Source organism: Gossypium hirsutum, chromosome D09 (genome assembly GCF_007990345.1).
Source record: "Gossypium hirsutum isolate 1008001.06 chromosome D09, Gossypium_hirsutum_v2.1, whole genome shotgun sequence".
Taxonomy (NCBI): domain Eukaryota; kingdom Viridiplantae; phylum Streptophyta; class Magnoliopsida; order Malvales; family Malvaceae; genus Gossypium; species Gossypium hirsutum.
Genome location: NC_053445.1, coordinates 36,490,129 through 36,497,044, shown reverse-complemented (window position 1 = coordinate 36,497,044; position 6,916 = coordinate 36,490,129). Strand labels below are relative to the sequence as shown.

Here is a 6,916-nt window from a genome sequence, read left to right as displayed (position 1 = left end):
TAATGCATTGCAATGAAACAACGTTTTAATAATAAAATAACAAATCTAAAAAATAACGCATGATAACAACTCTAGAACGCTAAAACAAAGAATTTGATTCACAAATAAAAATAAATAAACAAAATTGAATGTCATTTTTTTTACAAAAAATTTAAAATCACGAAACATACTAGTAATAAATATGAAAAGAGATAAGTAAAAGATATAACTAATATAAAGACAAAAGGATACTAGCAAATATTAAGAAAAATTATAAAATTAAAGAAAATACTAAAAATAATAGTAAACGTAACAAAAAAAAGATTTAAATTAAAATGAAAGTGTTTGAAGGTTTATAGTTGCAATCGATTCAAATCCAAGGGACCAAAGCAGCAATTAAACGCATGGATCTGGGCATTCAATCCTAACAATGGAAACGACGCCTAAATTGAAATCAAAATAAAAATGTGATAACAATTTTAAAAAATTTAAAAGGAAACCGAATCGAAATGAAAGCCAATGCGGAGGGACCGAATATGCAAATTTCCCCTTAATTTCAAAAGGCACGGATCCTCCCCGAATCAAGTCGGATCACCGGGTCAAGGCACCAAACGGTGCCGTTTTTTTGAAAACATTTAAAAACAAAAAAAAACCTAAATCTAAAGGTTTTCATTCAAAACGGCAGAAGAAATGGAGAACGCCACGTGGTTTTTCACCTTCTGTCGCAACTCAACCGTTCAGATCCCCATCTGCTCCGATTGCAACGAGAGAAACAGGGATCCGACCGTCGCACTATGAAGGTAAACTCCCATCCTTACTCGGTTTCTTTTTTTTCAAACAATCAATAAAAGAAAAAAGAAAGCAAAGAATCGAAAAAAGAAAAAAGATCGAGAGCAAAAAGAAAATAAAACTCGAAATCACATTTTTTAAAATTTTTTTCGTTTGTATTGATATTCTGTGTGATACAGTATGCTTGGTTCTCCTCCCCCCTTTTCAAATACAGAAAAATGGCTTTTATATAGCCGGATCCAAAAGAAAAAATAAATAAAAAATCATCTTTTTTTTCTTCCCTTTCTGCTATTTATTTTTGCTCCTTTTTCCTGCTGCTTTGTTCATTTTTGTTTGTTGCAGGCGTACGGAGTAGTGGACGTTGAGGCTCGCGTGGATTTGGCGCGGAGGCGCTACACGCGCGTAGGCGCAACACGTGCGAGGAAAAGGCCTGGTGGTTGCGGCGCTGGTTGGGGCTGAATGTTGCGGCGTCAGAAAAATCCAAAAACCCTAGGGGTTTCTGGAAAAAATTGGCCCGTTTGGGCCATTATAATTGGGTTTAATTGGGTTAATTTGGGTTTAAGGTATTGGGCTAGGTATTTGGTATTTGTAATTTGGGTTTGGGCTAACTGGGCTTACTGTTGTAAAAAACTGGACTATTAATAATTTAATTTATTTGTTCTTCTTTTCTGGTATTTATTAGGTTTTAGTAATTGGGTTCGGGCCGGGAAAAATTTGGGTATTACACGGATGATCGACACCGAAACTACCAAAGCAAAAAATTAATTTAAAAAAATTGAGCAGTTAGTGTAATAGGCCAATTTTGTCCGAGCCCAACCAAAAAACAAACCAAGAAATAAGATAAAATAATAATAATTCCAAAATCCAAATTACATTAATCCCAAATGAAAAGAGGCCTATTGGCCCAAAACACTTAAACATTTTCAGAATGGCCAAAAAACCTAGGGTTTCTGACGCCGCTCCTTTTACCACGTCAGCGATCCTCGTCCTGAGGCCTAACACTCCTGCAGTCGTTGCACCAAAATGGCAAGGATGCACATTCCATCGCCCTCCATTGACCAAGCCGATGCTTGCAAAAAAAGGACAAAAAAGAAAGCAAAAGCAGCGAAAGAATAGCAGTAGAAACAGTAGCAAAACAAAAACAATAAACAATGTAATATTTGCTATAAAGTCCATAGATTGTAACAAAAAAAAGCAATACAAAAATAGAATACAAAAACTTCAAAAAGGTAATTTTATTACTCGTTTTATTTTTTATATTTTATAAAAATACAAAAAGAAAAAAGAGAGAAAGGTTTCAAAAAAACTTACTGAACGTTTGTACTCCACCGCCGTGGGTAGAGGGTTTGGTGATTTTTAAGGTTTTCGAAACCCAAAAACAAAATTGAAAGTTTTTGGAGTTTTTGCAATTTTCAAAAAAACTCACTAAAAGTTTGTACTCCACCGCCGTGGGTAGAGGGTTTGGTGATTTTTAGGGTTTTCGAAACCCAAAAAAAGCAAAAGTTTTTGGGGTTTTGTGATTTTTAAAAGATTTTTTGGGAATATTCCCCCAAATTTGGACTCGAGAGGTCGAAGCACTCAAAAGCAATGTCTTTTGGTGTTTTTCGGCCACCGGGGACGGCGGAGGCTGTCGCCAACGACCGGTGGCCGAAAGGAGGCTCGTCGGACCAGTGGCCGGTCTTAGGGTCTGCTTCAAAGAAAAAAAGAGATGGGTTTTTGGATTTTTTTTTTGTTTAAGGGCTAAAATGATTTTTTTTAAAAAAAATTAACTAAAATAGCCATTTTACTTTATTTTAAGATTACCTTATTTATTTTATTAATATTATGATTTGATCATTAATATATTACAATTACATTAGTATTATTATAGTAATCCTCTATTTGTTTATTCTAACATTTCACCCATATAGCTATTATATATTATTCCATTTATCGCTATACTATATATTAAGTTTAGATACATTTATCCATTGATGTATATCTAAATAAGATAAATACACATCGTTTTAAATATTACATTTTTTGTTATTCAAAAAAAGAAATTTTTAAAAATAAAGCAATGTTCTGTATTTAGAAATTCGAGAAGTCGTGCTCTAACTTACGGTTTCGACTTTCTCGTTGAACCTAGATGACCGAACATCCTTTTAAAATTAAAATACATGAGATTTAATTAAATAATAAAATAAAAAGTAAGCTTACTTTTGAGGATTCGAGATGTCGTGACCTAACTTACGGGATGTGACCTTTTGTTACCTCGAGATAAGAGGCCCTTTTACATACGTTTTGATTAAAAATAATATTATGCAAAGTGGGATCCTATTTTAAACTCTTTTCAAATTTTCAATTTCTCGGTACTAAAGACATCAAGTAATTAATTAGAGGTACCAATTTTAGGCGTAACGATGGTGTTAATCCTTCCTCGTGCATAATCGACTCCCAAACCTATTTTATGGATTTTGTAGACTGAAAAATATTGTTTTAGCAAATTAAATATCTAATTAAAACAATCAAATTTTGAGGTAACCCGATCACACCTCCTGAAAGTGATTGGTGGCGACAATTAGAATTTACTTACGATAAGATCTCTTATTCCGATTCCATAACGAGTTTCCATGATCTATTTTTTCCACTAGACAATTATACAAACCTGATTATTCGAACTTTCTTGGTAATGTGATACATATATTGACTTAGGGTGGGTTTGGATGGGCGATTGGGCGCGGTGCGGTGCGTTTAGCTTACTTTTTGTCTCATGCTACAGTATCACTACAATATCTAATCTCACCGCCACTGCTGTTTTTACACTAACCGCAAGTAAACGCACTGCTTATCCAAACTCACCCTTAATAACTTATAGGTCATGCTTTTTGTCGCATTAAGTTCCCTAGACTCATAAGCTGTGAAATTCCATTCGCCCTACATTTGGCCAGCACTTTTTTCTTTTTTTTTTTTGGTTACAGAAGAGGAGCAAATTTTTGTCCCAATCCAAGAATTAATGCTAATAATTCTATAAATCAATCGATTTTTTCTTTTCTTTCACACATACATATTCAATTATCTTGTACATTTTGTTAATGAAGTTTTATAAGGTAGTAAATATCTAGTAAAAAATAAAATAAATATAGAAGAAACATGGGACACATAGTAGTGGAAGGTATTAAATGCTAATCCCAATTGTTGTAATCAATGCTGATTTGATTAAGTAGTATGTAGTTCAATGTTCTTTAAATAAAATTTTAAATTTAGTAAATAAATAAAAAAAGACTTGCTCTCATTTGGAAATTCACTAAACTAATAGAAATATTGGTAAATTTCATACAAAAATATAAGTATATTTGCTATCTCGAGAGCAGACAAGAAAATGATCGATATTTCAACTCAAAATGATAGCATTAAGCCATGTGATTGTTCAATTTGATGACGATTAATGCAGGAAGTAATTACTTTAATTAGGTTGAACATCAATGAGCGTCAAATCAGATTATTTTGACTTTTTTAATAATTTGTTTTCACATTTAAATCCGAACAATGAGAATCAATTATCGACACTGAAAAGGAGAACAAAAGGAAAAAAAAAAAGTGGGAAAATGTGAAGATTTGGGAAGATATTGAGAAGATATTGAGATATATATAGAGGTGTTCACATGTAGATTCGCCCAGTTAAAATTTTAGATTCATTTGCTAGGTCTAAGTTCAGATTAAGAAATTGGCTTAATATTGTGTTTAAATCGGACTCAGATAAAAATATTAAAATTTGGATCTGGTCTGTCTGTATTAAATTTTTTATATTATTTATTATATTTTTTTTTAAATATAATACATCAAAAATATTAAAAAATATGTATACTTAAATAACACTAAGATAGGTACAACTTAACAAGCAAATGCCTCTAAAATAGTAACAAAATTAATAATAAAACAAGAGTTATACAATATCCAAACAATAACAACATAGTAGCAACATAATAGTGAAATAGTAGCAAAATAGTGAAAAAAATAACAAGAAAATAGCAAAAAACAGTAAAAAATAGCAAGAAAAAATAATAGTTTTTTTTTTGCATATTCGAGCTGGGCCAAAAAAGCCTTACCCGAGGCTTGGACCATTTTTTAAAAATGCCTTATTTTTTTGTTAAAGTCTATTTTTTGAGTCTATATTTTTAGACAAATTTTCACTTTTTGGCAGGCCCATGTACTGTTCTAGATATATATTTGCAATTCAACTTAATAATGTAAAGTAGGAAAGTTCTAAAGCAAAACTCCTTATATGAGTTTTTATATGCTATAATGTTGCATAAAATATTATAAAAATCGTAATAATTTATATAATTTGATAATGTTTTGTGAAATTCATATTACCTAATATTAGATTTGTAGTAATTTGTGTAATTAGATAATATTTTATGTATTTATACAAAACACTATAAATATTACAATAATTTATGTAATTTAGTAATATTTTATGTAATTACACAAAATATCACAAAAATTATAATAATTTATGTAACTGAGTAATATTTTTTTAAAAATAATGTTCCAGGTAATTGTGTAATTATGCAAAATATTACAGTAGTTGTAATAATGTGTAATTGATTTACATTTTGTGCAGTTAAAACTAGCAAGAAAACTCAAAGTCTAAAATAATAAAAAGATAAAAGAAAGAATAGCTACTATTGGTAAAAAGAAAAAGAAAAGAAGATTTAATATAATATTTAACACTTGAATTTGACATTTTTTTAATTTAGTACTTAAGTTTTTTTTGTCCAATTTGATACCTGAACTTTGACATTTTTCCTAATTTGGTATGTACGAGCCCATTTTGCCCGGGCCCAGTGCCAAAACAAAAACAAAATAAAACTAAAACATAAACCAAATACATGAAATAAAGTCTAAATTGCAGCCCAAATTTCATATGGCCCAAACTACCCAAAATTAACCCTAAACCCAAAACAAACATAACCCTAGCCCAAGATTAACCCCATTTTTAGCAAACCCTAGTTTGCTTCCCCAAGCTAGCCGCCGCAAGCTTCCATGCGTGGCCCCCTCGTCTGCCACGCCCTCGCACTGCCGCACGCCAGCACCCCACCCACACGCGTCTGACACCACCTGCAAAACGAGCAACACGCGATAGCAGAAAAAAAACAAATGCAAAACGACAAACAAAACGGGATTAAGCACTTGTAATCGGCTATAAATGCCATAAGTCATTGCTTGTATTTTTTTCGGACACCATAGTAATAAAAATATAGATTTTGAATCAGAGAAGGTGATATTTCGTTTTTTTTGTGTGTGTTTTTTTAGATCTAGTTTTTTTATTTTTTTCTTTTTTTTATTTATTTACGAAAACAAATAAAAAGAGAAGGGAAGAAACTTACCTGAAACACCGTCGGCCGCGTCGTCGGAGATCTCTCCGTCGTCGGAATCGGCCTTGAAAGGTGGGTTTGGGAGTCCTTTTTTATTGGCTTTCGGGCCAAGGGTGTTTGACCTTCGTGGGTGCTTCGAAGTGAGACCGAAACGCCTCTTTTGTGCTATGCCGGCCACCGTGCACGGTGGTGCTACACGGCGGCAATCGGTCGGAATCCCATGACTGGCGTTTGAAAGAAGGGAGGAGTTGAGAGTATATGAGAGAGCTTTTTTTATTTTTTTCTTTTGAATGGCAGAATGGGTTTCAAAACAAAAAAAAAATTTGTTTTTTATAAGTGATGCAAAACGGCGTCGTTTAGGGCCTGTTTCAGTGGCCCCAAAACGGCACCGTATAGGGCCATCCGTGTGCGCGACCCGACCAGTCAGGGGGGATCCGCGCGTTTTCCCTAAAGGGGATATTTGCGAAATAAGTCCCTTCATCTTTTAGGCGCATTCAATGTAGTTTCTTTTAGTTTTCAATTTCGGCCTTAAGTTTTGCTTACGCTTCAGTTTGGTCCATAGACCATGCGCAGATATACCCTGAAACGATGCCGTTTCAGATGGCATGGGAATATTTCCCTTTTGACCCTGTATCTCCGCGCGCGTTTAGATCAGGCCCCGACTGTCCTTTTTTATTTTTCAATTATGTCATTTAATTTCGTTTTAATTTCAATTTGGTCCTGGGTCCATTCAATTTATTTGTTTATTATTGTTATTTTAAAAAAAAAACAAAAACTCTTTTATCTTT

General features: G+C 33.0%; 2 long non-coding RNA genes across 2 annotated transcripts; one reads left to right on the top strand and one right to left on the bottom strand.

The window, feature by feature from the left end:
- Window positions 1–265: 265 nt before the first annotated feature.
- LOC121220851 (uncharacterized) lies at window positions 266–1,432 on the top strand. Its single transcript, XR_005918067.1, has 2 exons — window positions 266–779; window positions 1,111–1,432. It is a non-coding gene; the product is annotated as an uncharacterized lncRNA (long non-coding RNA).
- Window positions 1,433–5,648: 4,216 nt separating this feature from the next.
- Window positions 5,649–6,358, bottom strand: LOC121220850 (uncharacterized). Its single transcript, XR_005918066.1, has 2 exons — window positions 6,141–6,358; window positions 5,649–5,871 (listed from the first exon to the last, which is right to left on the bottom strand). It is a non-coding gene; the product is annotated as an uncharacterized lncRNA (long non-coding RNA).
- Window positions 6,359–6,916: the final 558 nt, after the last annotated feature.